This window comes from Macaca mulatta, chromosome 7 (genome assembly GCF_049350105.2).
Source record: "Macaca mulatta isolate MMU2019108-1 chromosome 7, T2T-MMU8v2.0, whole genome shotgun sequence".
Taxonomy (NCBI): domain Eukaryota; kingdom Metazoa; phylum Chordata; class Mammalia; order Primates; family Cercopithecidae; genus Macaca; species Macaca mulatta.
In genome coordinates, this window is record NC_133412.1 from 73556642 (window position 1) to 73575085 (window position 18444).

General features: G+C 40.1%; 1 protein-coding gene across 2 annotated transcripts in view; it reads left to right on the forward strand.

The window, feature by feature from the left end:
- The window catches only part of HDGFL3 (HDGF like 3), an 80819-nt gene that overhangs the window by 34808 nt on the left and 27567 nt on the right, over positions 1–18444 (forward strand). The gene's annotated exons all lie outside the window — the stretch shown is intronic.

The following is an 18444-nucleotide window of genomic DNA, read 5'->3' on the forward strand; positions in this document are numbered from 1 at the left end:
GACCCCGTCTCAAAAAAAAAAAAAATATTTGATATGTTTCATGTTTATTAAACCAAACAGACTCATATTTTTTAAATTCTTTCCCCTTTCTCCTGTATGCATTTCCTTTTTCATACTGTGCTTTCCCCTTCTGCCCCTATGGTAAATTTGTTGGCTGATTTGAAGACTTCTCTTTATCCAAGTCCATTTTTATAACAACATCACAAGTTTGGGGTTTTTTCCCCTTTTGTGATTTACCACACCTCATAAACTTTTCAATAGCTAAAATGCTTTTTCTCTGCATTTTTTGTCAGCTAGCCCAAAAAATTCTTCTCATTGGCATGCTCAGAGACAAGTTTGCTTGCCCTTCTCATACTCTTTTCTTATGCATAGAGACTCCTTTATTCTATAACCTCATAATAATTTCTTAGTAATTTGTTATTGAACGTTACTCCACAGCTCTCCTTTCTATTCCCCACCACAGCAGGGATTATGGATTCCCTCTATGTGTAAATGTGGGCATCGTCATATCCAGAGGCAGTCAGGACACTTTGGTCTTCCTTACTTTTTTTTTCTCCTTTTCCACTACTGAATCCTGAAACAAATTCCTGAGGCTAGGTTTGGCATCTACTGTTTCAACTGTAGTCTTGAATTTCCACCCACCACCTCCCTCTGCCCCCTGCCACACACACCCCAAGTGACATTCCTTATGCTTCACTACTTAGTTTATCCCTTTCTCTGTTTTCTTTCACACACAAAGAGTTGGCCAGGTCCATAAGACTAGACTTATAATACCATGCATTCAAGAAATATTATGCACCTACCATTTTGTCAGGTACTGCTTTAGGCAGTAGTGCTACAGTGATGAACAAAGCAAGTCATCCCCTCATGGAGATTACTCTAATGTCAAGAGACAAACATATACTGAATGTTAGAGAAATGCTAAAAATAAAAATCCATCAGAATAAGGGAATAGTGAATAATAGGGGAAGAGGTGCTACTTCAAGTTAGGTTATAAAGGAAGTCTCTGATGAGATGATATTTAAGCAGAGATTTGATTGGACTAAGGAAGTAGGCCATGAGCGCTTTTGAGAGAAGAGGCTTTGCCTATGGAGAACCTTGGTATCCTTGCCTAGCCCTCTGGCTCTTAGGACTTCTCACCTCCAACTACCATCTGGACTCCTACAATGAACAAAACCACTAAACTACCACACATAGAAGTTTGAGCCATGTGGAATTTCCTTGCCTCTGTTTCCTAGATTATCGTCATGTTGGTACCTATCCGTGTTTTAATCACCACCTATTTATTAGTAAAGGAGGGATTCCCACCGTATGGTTATAGGGATGGCTGAACGCACAACACCCAACACTGGACAGATGAGACAGACAACAGTTTATTAGTTACATATACTCACAACTCGGGAGAATAGGACACTGCATGCTACACGGGCCACATGGGAATTGCACTTCAAAACAAAATGCCCCACCAGGGGCTGTGGGAAGCATTTTTTGTAGTGTCAAGAGGGTAGGGTACCATCTGGTTCCTACAGGAGAATGTGATTGGCTTATTTGAATAATTCTACAGGCTGGCAGGAAACTGAAGCCTGCTACTTAGGGGTAGGTAGGAACTGTGCCTGTTCTCTTTGATAAGGAGGGCTTTTGGCTAGGGGTCTTTATCTATGGGAGATAGATAAGAGTAGGGAGGAGAACTTGCAAATAGGCTTTCCTAACAAGGCAACACTAATATCAAGCTTTAGGTCTTACACCACAGTCTTAAGCCTGATCTGTTTCCCAATGAATATTGTGAACTCAGTGACACTGGAAGAGTTATCAGAGAAGATTTGATCACTGATTTAAGGTAGGAGTATAGACATATGAGAATAATAAATAATGAATTAATTGAAACAACAATATAATGTTTTAAATAGACATAGAAAATGGTAACCCAATTTTTCTCAAAGAAACCTAGCTCTGTTAGAAGTGAGGAACTTACTGTTTTAATTTTTTATTTTTTGAGACAGGGTCTCACTCTGTCACCCAGGCTGGAATGCAGTCATGGCTCACTGCAGCCTCGACCTCCTGGGTTCAAACAATCCTCCAACCAAAGCCTCCTATGTATCTGGGACCACAGGCATGCACCACCACACCTGGCTAATTTTGTTGTTGTTATAAAGATGGGGTCTGCCTATGTTGCCTGGGCTAGAAGTGAGGAACTTTTGTTCATTTAAAAACAAGAGTATGATAGGAGTCAGCACAAAAGTTCAGGAGGTTATTCTAGTGAAATATATCATCTCTGCTACTTAGATTATTTAGAGGGTGAAGAGTAACCCTTACTATATCTTTTTAAGATCAGACAGAATTCTCCAAGGCCAATTTGTTATTTTAACACAGAAAACAAAATTCTAGCTTTGTATTAACAAATATTTGACATTAATAGATTCAGAAGCTTTCCCTTTTTAATCTTATGAAGAAATTCATTAAAACTGAGCCAACTTCAGCAATTTACTATTTCATTGTGTGTTTTCGGACTGTTATTTGTAGTTATTATAGTTCAAAGCAAATAAATTTTCCTTTTCCAAACCTTCACAGCTTTCAGTATTCATACAGGTTTTGTCCTTCATTATCCTTTTGCACATTTTGAAAGAAACCCAGATAGTTTATGAACAAAACTAATCTTTTCCCATTGATAAACAAAAATATATCCTTCATCTTGCATATGCAGTTGTACTTCTGTACCACTATTGTTTTAATATTGTCTCAATCTTCATGTTAATTGTAATAACCAAAGCAACTAGTTTCTGTTTCACAGAGTTAAGTAACTGAGAAATTATGTCATATGAAATTGTTGCAGCAAACCAGTAAAGTTCATGGACATGCATAATACACATATAACACATCCTTTCTGTATCTTCCTAAAGTGCAAAAATAGCCACTACATAACATAAAAATTAAAAGTAGATACAGATGACCAATGGTTTTATATTTCTATCTTAAAACTTCAAATATGCAAAGATTATCTGTTAATTAACATGACTTAATGTTAGTGTAGGGTCTTGAAGTTAACTAGGAATATTAGAAATTATGTTTAACAAACTACAGAACATAGTTACTGTTGAAATTTTTTAAAAGTGTGTCAGAATTCGAAGTTTATATTTTGTAATTCAAGTTTATATTTTTATTAATCATTAAATGGAAGTAATACTAGCTTAACAGTGTACCTTATATAAGAAGTTCTAAAATGTTATTTGTGTCTTTATGGGCAAACAACCCAAATCTTATTTTAAAAAATAAAACATTTGCTTATATTACACACTCCATGGCAATTAAATTCAGACAAGGACAAATAGGTGTTTTAAAACCAAAAATTTGTCAAACCAGTCTGATTTGTTCAAGAATTCACTTGGATTATTTGAATTTTGATTCTTATATAAAAATGCAAAATGGCTCACGCGTGTAATCCCAGCACTTTGGGAGGCCGAGGTGGATGATCACTTGAGGTCAGGAGTTCAAGACCAGCCTGGCCAATATGGTGAAACCCCATTTCTACTAAAAATACAAAAAATTAGCCAGGCATAGTGACATGTGCCTGTAATCCCAACTACACAGGTGGCTGAGGCGGGAGAATTCTTTGGACCCGGGAGCCGGAGGTTGCAGTGAGCTGAGATCACACCACTGCATACTAGCCTGGGTGACAGAGCAAGACTCTGTCTCAAAACAACAACAGCAGCAACAACAACTTCTAGCAGTTTTTGTGAGAAGGGGTTTTTCTTAAAAGGAAACCACATTTAATATAGTTATCCTTTAATAAAAAATAGGAAATTTGACATTTTTTACTTTTTTTCAAGATTTGGGGAAACCAACTTGCACCGATGCATTTTTGCAGTCTCAGTGCAAAAATCCTGCTGAGCTTGAGGATATGCACGTTAATTACAAGAAATGAAAGCAACCTATCCACAGGAACTCACAGCAAGAGGATGAAACTCTTATAATATGCATCAAAATCACCTGGAGGCTCCTAAAAACACTGATTCTTCCCCAAAGTTATAAGCCTGTTTTTGGACTGAGAATAAGCATTTCTAATGAGTCTCAGTGACACTGATGGTGAAGGTCCAGGGATGAAACTCTGAGAATAAGTTTTCTGTGGAAAATGAGGCTGCCTCCCCCTGGGCCCCAGTCCATGGGGCTGCAGATTTGCAGGCTGTAAGGGAAGAGCCTAAATTTCTAATCTGTATATCCCCTTAGTGTCTCTGCAGTGAGCAAAGCAAGCAAACAACAAAAATGCCACCACATTTTAAATATTCAAAATTCAGTTTTTTATTTCCTGAGGATTCTTATATTCATTTTATGTTAGATTTCTTAAGCCTTACCAGTGTCTATAAACCAATTAAAAACACCTTTTTTTTATTTTAAGAGATTTATATCTAATTTGTTAATACTCTTTCCAGAGGTAAGACAATGTTTCAAACTCAAAGAGGGGTGAAGGCTTTCTCAAGTACAGTCACACTGAGGCTTACCTTCAGGTGTGCAACTTCATCTACAAGTGAAATAAAACACAGGATACACATAGCAGTCTAGATCTCAAAGCACTTTTCTTCTTTCCAGTTGTTGAAGCAAGACATATTCCTCTGCAGGCCAAAAGACTAATGTATCAGATTATTTGCCATGCTGCATCCAACAGAGATTAGGTCCCTATCATCCCATTATAGGGAATAAACTTACTGTCTTTGCAGAACCAGAATCAGAACCAAACATGACTAAGAATCTGTCTCATCTTTCCAGTGTTGGCTGTTGTGTGTTCAGCCGTGAATGTTTTAACTTTTGTTTTTGTTTGAGATGGAGTCTTGCTCTGTCGCCAGGCTGGAGTGCGGTGGCGCGATCTCGGCTCACTGCAAGCTCCGCCTCCTGGGTTCACACCTTTCTCCTGCCTCAGCCTCCCGAGTAGCTGGGACTACAGGCGCCCGCCACCACGCCTGGCTAGATTTTTGTATTTTTTAGTAGAGACGGGGTTTCACCGTGTTAGCCAGGAGGGTCTAGATCTCCTGACCTCGTGATCCGCCCACCTCGGCCTTCCAAAGTGCTGGGATTACAGGCATGAGCCACCACGCCCGGCCAGCCATGAATGTTTTGTTGCATCAGAACAAAAGTAAAAATACAAAGTCAGTAAAACAGAAATAGTAGAGAAACAAAGTCAATAAAAGTTCTGTAGCCACTTGATAATCACTCTAGAAGCCAAGAAAAACTGTGCCTGGGAGGTGCACAGTTTAAGTGACTTAGGAAGTCACTTAAAGATGTAGATACTTAGGAAAATGTAGATACTTGAACATCTTGGTGTATTTCCAAAGTTGTCAAAGTATAATTTTCAAAAAAGTTAAAAACAAGACTTATAAAAATATGAAGTGAGTGCATGTCAAAACATTAAATTCATGAGAGAACCAGCGTAATGGCAAGGCTGACTTCTGTTTTTTACAATATTTGTTCCAGGGGGTACAAACTCAAATACTCAAAGGGGCTAAGCAAACCGTATAAATAAGGAAAGAAGACACAGTGTTACAGAGAGACTGGTAGAGAGTGTGACAAACTTGAGAGCACATTCTTTGTCTAAAGTGGGCAACTGTGGTTGACCATCTTCAGCTAATTGTTACCATGTGGGAATGCAAGCTTAATGTTGCTAGATTTTTTCATTTTCATATTTTTTTCACAGAAGTCATTAAACTGGATTTTAATGTGAACCTTCTAGTTTTTAAGTGTTTGTAACTAATTCAAATGTTTAAAAACACTGTATGAGCCAAACAAAACATATTTTCAGGCCATAAATGGCTTGAGGGCCACCAGTTTGCAACCTCTGCAGTAGATATTATTAGTTACGTAACATTATAGCAGAGGAAGAGCTTAACCAAAAGTTGTTTTTGTTTGAAAGAAGTTTTAAAAGATTATTTTAAAGCTTTCATTTTGTTTCTCACAAGAGTAAAATAAGTATATGATGTGATAATGTATCAACTAGTAATTCAGTGCCTATCACATAACCATGTACATTTACGTTTGGAGATCTGTTTCACAGTAATGTGAATATACTTAATACTACTAAACTGTACATTTAAAAATGGTTGATACATTTTATGTCATGTGATTTTTTACTACAATTTATATACGGATTCATTTTGAGTTTTTTTTTTTTAGGGTGGTACTCAATGTAACACATACAAGGTTTTTACAGAAGTTTTATAGTAGGTAATGGGAAATCCTGGGAACAAGGAGACAGTTTGAAAAACTGTTACAATAGCCTTGCCAAAAGATAACTTGATAGAGAACTAAATTTAGTAATGGGAATGGTGCTCACTTTGAGAGACATTTCAGGAGTTAAATTGACAGGATTCAGGGAACAGCTGAATGTGGAACTCGAGAAAATACTCAGAAGATCAGAGCATGACAATAATTAAAGTAGGAGGAAAAACAGATTCAGATGAAATTAATTCAGTTGTAGCCAAGCCATGGAATTTCAGGACTTGAAGGAAATCTAGAGGTTACCTGATCCAGCCATCTAATTTTACAGATTTGAAACTCAAGGCCCCAAGAGATTGAGTGATACCTTCAGTATCACAATTTAAATCAAAAGGAGGCTTACTTTAATAATAAGTTTCTAGACTCAAAGTCCATCTTTTCTTAGTACACCAGAGCATCTTTGCTCTGTGACAGATGGTTCATTCGGTTCAAAGATGAATTTGGGATGGTACAGTAATCCTCAGGCTGTTGCCGTATGTTACTTAAGAAGGCCTGCAGACTTCAAGAGGATGGATACCAGAGCCTTTTTCTTACTGCTTAAACTGTAAGTGTAAAGGAGATGGTTTGTAGATGTTTCTCATTTCATCCCTAGAGTTCAAAGGAAAATTTGAGGCTAGAGGTAGATTTGGGAGTCCATAAAAATAATGGCAAAGTTAAAATCATTTAAGTAAATGGGGTTTCTTGGAAAGAGAACATAATTTCAGAGTAGATGAGATCCTGGAAATGAAACCTAGAGAAACATCCAAAATCACTAGATTTAGAAGGAGAAAAACCGGAGAAACATATTGGTAAAAGTAGTTAGAAAATAAGAGAACCAGACAAGAGTACAGATGTTCCTCAACTTACAAGGGATTATGTCCTGATAAACCCATCTTAAGCTGAAAATATTTTAAGTCAAAAATGCTTTTAATACATCTAAACTACCAAACTTCTTAGCTTAGCCTAGCCTGCCTTAAATGTGCTGAGAACACTTAACATTAGCCTACAGCTGGGCAAAATCGTCTAACACAAAGCCTGTAACAGTGTTGAGTATCTCATGTAATTTATTGAGGCCGGGCGCGGTGGCTCAAGCCTGTAATCTTAGCACTTTGGGAGGCCGAGACGGGTGGATCACGAGGTCAGGAGATCGAGACCATCCTGGCTAACATGGTGAAACCCCGTCTCTACTGAAAAAAAAATACAAAAAACTAGCCGGGCAAGGTGGCGGGCGCCTGTGGTCCCAGCTGCTCGGGAGGCTGAGGCAGGAGAACGCCGTAAACCCGGGAGGCGGAGCTTGCAGTGAGCTATCTGGCCGCTGCACTCCAGCCTGGGCGACAGAGCGAGACTCCGTCTCAAAAAAAAAAAAAAAAAAAAAAAATTGAATACTGTGCTGAAAGCAAGAAATAGAATGGTCGTAAGGGTATTTGAAGTATGGTTTCTACTAAATGTGTATGAATTTAGCAACATTATAAAGTTGAAAAATTTTAAGTCAAACCATTGGAAGTCAGAAACCATCTGTAGTACTGTGGAAACCAAGAGAGGAGAAAGTTGTCCAGAATGATAAGGGTTTGTTTTAGGCTGTTTTGTTTTGCCACGACAAAATATATGAAACAATACAGTTGACTCTTGAACAACATGGGATTGAAGTTAGTGGGTCCACTTCGTGAATTTTCTTCCACCTCTGCCACTCCTGAGACAGCAAGACAACCCCTTCTTTTACTCCTCCTCCTCAGTCTACTCATTGTGAAGACTACAAAGATGAATACCTTTATGATGATCCTTTCCCACTTGACGAAGAGTAAATATAGTTTATTTTCTTTTTTTTTTTGAGATGGAGTCTGTTACTCTGTCACCCAGGCTGGAGTGCAGTGGTGCAATCTCAGCTCACTGCAACCTCTGCCTCCTGGGTTCAAGCGATTCTCCTGCCTCAGCCTTCTGAGTAGCTGGGATTACAGGCATGAGTTTTTGTATTTTTAGTAGAGACAGAGTTTCACCATGTTGGCCAGGCTGTTGTTGAGCTCCTGACCTCAGGTGGTCCACCCACCTCGGCCTCCCAAAGTGCTGGGATTACAGGCGTGAGCCACCACACCTGGCCTGTGATTTTCTTAGTAACATTTATTCTCTAGCTTACTTTACTGTAATAATATATAATACATATATAAAATATGTGTTAATATACTGTTTATGTTATTGGTAAGGCTTCATAGGGTATTAGTAATTAAGTTTTAGGGGAGTAAAAAGTTACATATGATTTTCAGCTGTGCAGGAGGTCAGTGCCCCAATCCCTGTTGTTCAAGGATGAATTGTGAAATTTATTTCTTCACAGTGCTGGAGGCTGAGAAGTCCAAGAGGAAGGCACTGGCATCTTGTGAGGGCCTTCTTTGTGTATCGTTACATGGCCAAAGGCAAAAGGGCAAGAGAGAACCAACTTCTGTCTGTCTTGGTCCAGCCCCTTTATTTATAAGCATTGAATTTCATTCATGACAGAGGAGCCCTCAAGGCCTAATCACCTCTGAAAAGTCCTACCTCTTAATACTATTACATTAACAACACCTGAAATTTGGAAGGAAGCCCTTCAAGCCATCACAGAGCCATAGAGAGGGCAAGATCCTTTCCCGCTTGACGAAGAGTAAATATAGTTTATTTTCTTTTTTTTTTTGAGATGGAGTCTGTTACTCTGTCACCCAGGCTGGAGCACAGTGGTGCAATCTCAGCTCACTGCAACCTCTGCCTCTTGGGTTCAAGCGATTCCCTCTTGGGAAGGGGAATGTTACTGGTGACCTTTGAGAGAATTACTTTAGTATTTTGGTGATAAATTTAAATTGCCATGGATGAGGAGAAAAGGGGAGATATTTAAAAAGAGGAAACCACCATGTTCATACAGTGTTCTTTTTTTCTTTTAATTTTCAACTTTTATTTTGGATTCAGGGAAATGTGCAGGTTTGTTATCTGGGTGTATTGTGTTATGCTGAGGTATTAGGTATGAATGATCCCATTACCCAGGGATCCAACGGTTAGTTTTTCAACCCTTGTCCCCCTCCCTCCCATCCCCTTTTGGAGTCCACAGTGTCTACTGTTCTCTTTGCATCCATGCATACTCATTACTTAGCTCCCACTTACAAGTAAGAACATGCAGTATTTTGTTTTTCGTTCCTGCATTAATTTGCTTAAGATAGTGGCCTCCAGCTGCATCCATGTTGCTGCAGAGGACATGATTTTGTTATTTTGTATGACTATGTAGTATTCCTTGGTGCATATGTACCACATTTTATTCCACCACTGATGGGCACCTAGGTTGATTCCATATCTTTACTATTATAAATAGTGCTGCTATGAACATGCGGGAGCAGGTTGTCTTTTTGGTAGAACAATTTGTTTTCTTTTGGATATATACACAGTAATGGGATTGCTGGGTCAAATGGTAGTTCTATTCATAAGTTCTTTGAGAAATCTCCAAACTGCTTTCCACAGTGGCTAAACTAATGTACAGTCCCACTAACAGTGTGTAAACATTGTTTTCTACACAACCTCACCAGCATCCGTTTCTTTTTAATTTTTTAATAGTAGCCATTATGGGGTGGGGGGAGGGGGTGGTATAGCATTAGGAGATATACCTAATGTAAATGACAAGTTAATGGGTGCAGCACACCAACATGGCACATGTATACGTATACATGCACGTTCTGCACATGTACCCTAGAAGTTAAAGTATAATTTTTTTAAAAAATGGTAGCCATTATGACTGGTGTGAGATAGTTTCTCATTGTGGTTTTGATTTGCATTTCTATGATGATTAATGACGTTGAGTTTTTTCATGTTTCTTGACTTGTAAGTCTTCTTTTGAGAAGTGTTTCTTCATGTATTTTGCCCATTTTTAATGAGATTATTTGTTTTTTTTGCTTGTTGAATTGTTTAATTTCCTTATAGATTCTGGATATTACAGCTTTGTTAGATGCATAGTTTGCAGATATATTCTCACATTCTGTAGGTTGTCCGTTTGCTCTGTTGATAGTTTCTTTTGCTGTGCAACTCTTTAGTTTAATTAGGTCCACTGGTCAATTTTTGTTTGTACTGCAATTGCTTTTAAGGACTTAGTCATAAATTATTTCCCAAGGCCTGTGTCCGAAATGGTGTTTCTTAGGTTTCCTTCTAGGATTCTTATAGTTTGAGATCTTACATTTAGAACTTTAATTCATCTTGAGTTAGGTTTTTTTATATGGTGAAAGTTACAGGTCCAGTTTCATTCTTCTGCATTTGGCTAGCCAGCTATCCCAGCACCACGTATCAGATAGGGAGTTCTTTCTCCAATGCTTATTTTTGTCCACTTTGTCAAAGATCAGATGGCTGTAGGCATATGGCTTTATTTCTGGGTTCTCTTTTCTATTCTATTGGTCCATGTGTCTGTTTTTGTACCAGTACCATGATGTTTTGGTTAATGTGGCCTTATAGTATAGTTTGAAGTCAGGTAATGAGATGCCCGCAGCTTTGTTCTTTTTGCTGAGGATTGCTGTGGCTTTTTTGGTTCCATATGAATTTTAGAGTAGTTTTTTCTTGGTAGTTTGATAGGAACAGCATTGAATCTTTAGATTGCTTTGGGCAGTCTGGCCATTTGAACAATATTGATTATTCCAGTGCAGAAACATGGAATATTTTTCCATTTGTTTGTGTCATCTGTGATTTCTTTTAGCAGTGTTTGTAGTTCTCCTTGTAGAGATCTTTCACCTCCTTGGTTAGATGTATTCCTAGGTGTTTTATTTTTTGTGCAGCTGTTGTAAACAGGATTGCATTCTTGATTTGGCTCTCAGCTTGAATGTTATTGGTATATAGAAGTTCTACTGATTTTTGTACATTGATTTTGTATCCAGAAACTTTACTGAAGTCACTTATCAATTACCAGGAGCCTTTTGATAGTCTTTGGGGATTTTTGTTTGTTTGTTTTGAGATGGACTCTTGCTCTGTCGCCCAGGTTGGAGTGCAGTGGTGCAATCTCGGCTCACTGCAACCTCGCCTCCCGGGCTCAAGCGATTCTCGTGTCTCAGCCAAGCGATTCTCGTGTCTCAGCCTCCCAAGTAGCTGGGATTACAGGCACGTGCCACCACTCCCAGCTAAATTTGGTATTTTTAGTAGAGACAGGGTTTGAGCATGTTGACCAGACTGGTCTCTAACTCCTGATCTCAAGTTACATTCCCGCCTCGGCCTCCCAAAGTGCTGGGATTACAGGTGTGAGCCTGGCCTAGGATTTTTAAGATACAGACTCTGTTGTCAGTGAAGAGAGATAATTTTGACTTCTTCTTTTCTTATTTGCCTTATTTAATTTCTTTCCTTGCCTGATTGCTCTGGCTAGCATTCCAGTACTATGTTGAATAGGAGTGGTAAAGGTGGACATCTTTGTCTTGTTCAATTCTTGAGGGGCATGCTTCCAGTTTTTACCTGTTTGGTATGATATTGGCTGTGGGTTTATCATATATGGCTCTTATTTTGAGGTATGTTCCTTCAGTACCTAGTTTCATGAGGGTTTTGATCATGAAGGGATTTTATCAAAAGTGTTTGAGTCTTTTGACTTGATCATGTGGCTTTTGTTTTTAGTTCTGTTTATGTGGTGAATCACATTTATTGATTTCTATATGTTGAACCAACCTTGCATCCCAGAAATGAAACCTGCTTGATCGTGGTGGATTAACTTTTTGATGTGCTGTTGAATTCGGTTTGCTAGTATTTTGTTGAGGATTTTTGCATCTGTTTTCATCAGGGATATTGGCCTGTAGTTTTTTCCTTTTGTTGTGTCTTTGCCAGGTTTTGGTATTAGGATGATGCTGGCTTTGTACAATGAGTTGGGGAGGCATTCCTCCTCAATTTCTGTGATTAGTTTCAATAGAATTGGTACAGTTCTTTGTACATCTGGTAGAATTTGACTGTGAATCCATCTGGTCTGAGACTTTTTTGGGGTAGGTTTTTTATTGCTGATTCAACTTAAGGATTCAGTATTGGTCTGTTCAGTGTTTCAATTTCTTCCTGATTGAATCTTTCCAGGAATGTACCTGTTTCTTCTAGATTTTCTTGTTTGTGTGCATAGAGGTGCTCATAATAGTCTGAGGATCTTTTGCATTTCTGTGGAATTGGTTATAATGTCACCTTAATTCACTTCTTTTTTTTTTTTTTTTTTTTGAGACGGAGTCTTGCTCTGTCGCCCGGGCTGGAGTGCAGTGGCCGGATCTCAGCTCACTGCAAGCTCCGCCTCCCGGGTTTACGCCATTCTCCTGCCTCAGCCTCCCGAGTAGCTGGGACTACAGGCACCTGCCACCCCGCCCGGCTAGTTTTTTGTATTTTTTAGTAGAGACGGGGTTTCACCTTGTTAGCCAGGATGGTCTCGATCTCCTGACCTCGTGATCTGCCTGTCTTGGCCTCCCAAAGTGCTGGGATTACAGGCTTGAGCCACTGCGCCCGGCCAGTATGATTCTTTATCTTTTATTTTTTAGTTTGTTGAGCCTTGCTTTATGGCCAAGAATGTGATCTATCTTGGAGTATGTTCTGTGTGCAGATGAGAAGAATGAATATTCTGTGGTTGTCTATTGAGTTTAAATCCAGAATTTCTTTGTAGTTTTCTACCTTGATGATCTATCTAATGCTGTCATGCTGACAGTGGGGTGTTGAAGTCTCCCACTGTGATCGTGTGGCTGTCTTTTCATTGGTCTGGAAGTTCTGATTTTACGAATCTGGGTGCTCCAATGTCGGGCATGTACATATTTTGAATGGTTAAACCTTCTTGTTGAATTGAACTCTTCGTGATGTACTGCCCTTCTTTGGACTTTTTTTGTTTTTTTCTTGAGATGGAGTCTCACTTTGCCACCCAGGCCTAGAGGTGCAGTGGTGCAATCTTGGCTGACTGCAACCTCTGCCTCCTGGGCTCAAGCAGTTCTCCTGCCTCAGCCTCCCAGATAGCTGGGATTACAGGTGTCCGCCACCACACCAGCTAATTGTTTTGTATTTTTAGTAGAGACAGGGTTTCACCATGTTGGCCAGGCTGGTCTCAAACTCCTGACCTCAGGTGATCCCTCTGCCTCGGCCTGCCAAAGTGTTGAGATTACAGGCGTGAGCCATCGCACTTGGACTTCTTTGTCCTTTTTTTTTTTTACTGTTGTTGATGTAAAGTCTGTTTTATCTAAGTATAGCAACTCCTGCTCTTTTATATTTTCCATTTACATGGTAGATCTTTTTCCAAACCTTTAGTTTGAGCTTATGGGTGTCGTTACATCTAAAATGGGTCTCTTGAAGACAGGTGACAGATAAGTCTTGTTTTCTTATCCAACTTGCCACTCTGTGCCTTTTAAGAGGGGCATTTAGACCATTTACATTCATTGTTAATCTTGATATGCAAGGTTTTGATTATATCATGAAGTTGTACGTTGCTGATATGGTTTGATTTGTGTCCCTGCCCATATCTCATGTCATATTATAATCCCAGTGTTGGAGGAGGGGCCTGGTGGGAGGTGATTGGATCATGGGATTAGATTTCCTCTTTGCTGTTCTTGTGATAGTGAGTGAGTTCTCATGAGATCTTCTTTAAAAGTGTGTAGCACCTTCCCCCTTTTCTCTCTTGCTCCTGCTCTGAACATGTAAGATGTGCCTCCTTCCTCTTCACCTTCCACCATGATCGTAAGTTTCCTGAGGCATTGTAAGCCCCCTGCAGCCATGCTTGCTGTACAGCCTGCAGAACCATGAGCTAGTTAAACCACGTTTCTTTATAAATCACCCTGTCTCGGGTGGTTCTTTATAGCAATGTGGGAACAGACTAATATAGTTGTTTTGTACTTTCTATTGTGTGGTTTCTTTATAGGGTCTGCAGGCTATGTACCCAAGTGTGTTTTTCTGGTAACAGGTATTATTTTGTTTCCATGTTTAGAACTTCCTTAAGGATCTCTTCTAAGACTGCTCTAGTAGTAACGAATTCCTTTAGCACTTGTTTGTCTGGAATATATATATATATATATATTTTTTTTTTTGGACATGGAGTCTCACTCTGTCGCCCAGGCTGGAGTGCAGTGGCACGATCTCCACTCACTGCGAGCTCCGCCTCCCGGGTTCACGCTGTTCTCCTGCCTCAGCCTCTCGAGTAGCTGGGACTACAGGCGCCCGCCACTGCACCCAGATAATTTTTTGTATTTTTAGTAGAGATGGAGCTTCACCGTGTTAGCCAGGATGGGCTCGATCTCCTGACCTTGTAATCCGCCCGCCTCGGCCTCCCAAAGTGCTGGGTTTACAGGCGTGAGCCACCGCGCCCGGCCTCTGGAAAATATTTTCTTTCTCCTTTATTTCTGCTCATGAAATTTAGTTTGGGAGGATATGAAATTATTGTTTGGAATTTATTTTCTTTTTAGAATGCTGGAAATAGGCCACCAGTCTCTCCTGGCTTCTAAGGTTTCTGCTGAGACATCTGCTGTTAGCCTGATGGGGTTTCCTTTTTACATAATCTGCCCTTTTTCTCTAGCTGCCTTCAATGTTTTTCCTTTGAGTTGACATTGGACAGTTTAATGACTGTCTGCCTTGGTGATGTTCATTTTGTATAGTATTTCACCAGTGTTCTCTGGATTTCTTGCATCTGCATGTCTACTTCTTTACTAATATTTGGGAAATTTTATTGAATTATTTCCTCAAATATATTTTCCTGGTTGTTTCCTTTTTCTTATTCTCTCTTAGGAGTGTCAATAATTCATGGGTTTAGTCATTTTATATAATTCCGTATTTCTCAAAGACTGTTCATTTTTTATAATTATTTTTTCTTTATTTTTGTCTGCCTGGGCTAGTTCAAAAGACCAGTCTTCAAAGCTCTGAAATTCTTTGGTCTGCTTGGTCAGTCTATTTCTTTTTTTTTTTTTTTTTTTTTTTTTGAGACGGATTCTTGCTCTGTCATCCAGGCTGTAGTGCAGTGGCGCGATCTCAGCTCACTGTAAGCTCTGCCTCCCAAGTTCATGCCATTCTCCTGCCTCAGCTTCCCGAGTAGCTGGGACTACAGGTGCCCACTACCACGCCTGGCTAATTTTTTGTATTTTTAGTAGAGACGTGGTTTTACTGTGTTAGCCAGAATGGTTTCGATCTCCTGACCTCGTGATCTGCCCGCTTTGGCCTCCTAAAGTGCTGGGATTACAGGCCTGAGTCACCGTGCCCAGCTCTGGTCAGTCTGTTTCTAAAGCTTTCAATTGTATTTTGAAATTCTTTTTGTTTTAATTCCAGAAGCTCTGATTTCTAAGTTATTTATCTCTTTTTTCATTTCCTGGATTGTTTTAGAAGTTTCTTTATGTTATTTTCAAACTTGTCTTGGATCTCATTTAGTTTCTTTACAATCCATGCTTTGAATTCTTTTTCTGTCATTCCTAAGTTTCCATTTTGGTTAGGGACCTTTGTCCTTTGGTAGTATCATTACATTCAACTTGTTCTCATGGTGCTAGAATTCTTGCACTCGTTCTTTCTCATCTGGAGATGCTGGCACTTCTAGTTTTTGTAATTATTTTCGTGTGGGTAGGATTTTTTTCTTTTTCTTTCTTTGTCGATGATGTTATTATTTTCTTTCCCTTTCCATTTTATCCCCTCTCTAAGGAGTATGACTGTAGAGTATGCTGGGTAGGGTTTTTTGGCTTTGCTTTTATAGCCCTATGCACTTCTTTTGGTGGGTTTTACATTGAGCTATGCAGTTTGACTTACAAGCCTGTAGACGGCACTTATAAGTAAGAGCCGGCTGCAGTCAACATGGCTGGGTATATACTTGATCCTTGTTTGCTGGTGGAAGCTCTCTGTTGCCTCAGGCAGTGGACTGAGTTGTGGAATGCACAATGGTCTGAGCTCCCTCAGACCACTGTGGGAGGGTCATGAAGCGGGGGGCTGGACCAGGTAGGTCCCCTAATGGCGGGCACAAGCACCAGTACAGAGGGAGAATCCAGTGGGCAGCCACCAAGCACCCAGAGGTATACCTAGGCATGGAGCTGGGAAGCCTCCTCAGCCCCAAGTTCTCTGCCCAGGAATTGAGGGTGGCCTAAATGCCTAATCCAGGGGAATGGGTGTTCCAGATGCCTGGAGATCTGCCTGGGTATGAAACAGAGAGGGCCCCCTGCACCACAGTCTCTGCACAGGAGGGATGGAGCAACTCAGGCTGCCGATTCAGGCAAGCTGGTGCTTCAAGTGCCTGGAGATCTGCCTGAGCATGGAACAGAGAGGCCCTCCCTGCACCAGGATCTCTGCTCAGGAATAGTAGGTTGGGTCAGACTGCTAATCCAGGTGAGTGGGTGCTCCAGATACCTGGAGATCTGCCTGGGTGTGGAGTAGAGAAGGCCATCCTACACCAAAATCTCTGCACAGGAGGGGTAGAGTGACTCAGGCTGGTGATCCAGGCAAGCTGGTACTCTGATTGCCTAGAGATCTGCCTGAGCAGAGAGGCCCACTGCACCAAGATCTCAGGGGAGCAGGGTAGGGCACCCAGCAATGGCACACACAGATCACTTCCAAGTCACCAAGCGTGTGTGTGTGTGTGTGTGTGTGTGTGTGTGTGTGTGTAGTATTATTAAAAAAAATCAGTAAGCTAAGGTTAATTATTTATTCAAGAAAGAAAAATTATTTTTATAAATTTAGCATAAGTCTACGGTGCTTATAAGTCTACAGTGGTATACAGTAATGTTCTAGGCATTCACATCCTCTCACTACTCACGCACTGACTCACCTAGAGCAACTTTTATCATTGTGAAAACAAAGATTAAAAATCACTATGTGCCAGATATTGTGCTACATAGTAGGGACAGACTTTTTAATAAGACATGGCTCCCACATTCAAGAATTTCATAGTCTAGTAAAGAAGAATAAATTGGAAATAGAGTAGCACTAGGTAAAAAGTTCAACAATAGAAGCATATACAGAATTCAGCAGTTACGGCAGTGAAACAGTAAGTTCCACAATGGGCAGTGTGATAAGGCTTCCCAAAAGAAGTGACTTTTAAAATGTGTCTGCACACAGACATGTCATGTGGCTTCACAGGGCAGACAGGAACAATGGGGGAAAGTCAGAGAAGTCAGTCGATTAGAGGCGGGCAGTGGAGGGTTTTGTAAGCCACATGGGGAGAGCTGTTCTTTCTCTAGGGGCTCTGATAGCTAATATTAACAGTTAACAACTACCTGTCATTTATTAAGCAGCTAGTATGTGCTAGAGATTCTAAACCACCATTCATTTGCTCACAGCAACCCTATATGATGAGTGGCAGTAGTTACATGTGAAGATATAAAGAAACTGCAGTTGAGTGACTGGCCCAAAATCACACAGCCAATAAGTGACAGAGTTGTACCCAGGACTTGCACATAGATCCTGCTTCGAGAGAGTGACATGCAGAGATGGATTTACCATGAAGCTAATGAAACTTAAATTTCAGGGTTCCCCAGTTGCTAGATGCCTGTGAATGCTGGGAGTTGTCATGATTGAAGTAGAGAGGGGAAGCTGGGGTATAAACCAGAAAGCATTTCTGTGTAAGCATTTCTGGGAACTTGCCTGATGACATCTCAGAAGAAAAGTTCTGGCAGTTTTTTTGTGGTTTATTTTCTTCTTGTAAATACTCACTTTTGTAATTGAACATTATATGTCTGAAAGATGAGAAGTTCAACCATCAGAGAAGGCTACATGAAAGAAAATAGCATGCTTATAAACAACTCCATGCAGTTTCACACTGCCGAATCATGGCATGAGGAGAGAAAAGTGACAGGAGTTTAGACTGATCAAAACTGTTTCTTGAAACATTCTAAGGAATAATGTATGTGTAATTATATACTATTCTGAGGAATTTTGACTTTATCCTATCAGAGATTCTCAACCTCAGCTATAAATAAGAATTGGTATATCTGAGGAAGGGCTGAAATATCTTTATTTATTTATTTATTTATTTATTTATTTATTTATTGAGATGGAGTCTCACTCTGTTGCCCAGGCTGGAGTGCAGTGGCACGATCTTGGCTCACTGCAAGCTCCACCTCCCGGGTTCACACCATTCTCCTGTCTCAGCCTTTCAAGTAGCTGGGACTACAGGCACTTGCCACCACGCCTGGCTAATTTTTTGTATTTTTAGTAGAGATGGGGTTTCGCTGTGTTACCCAGAATGGTCTCGATCTCCTGACCTCGTGATCCGCCTACCTCAGTCCCCCAAAGTGCTGGGATTACAGGCATGAGCCACCACGCCTGGCC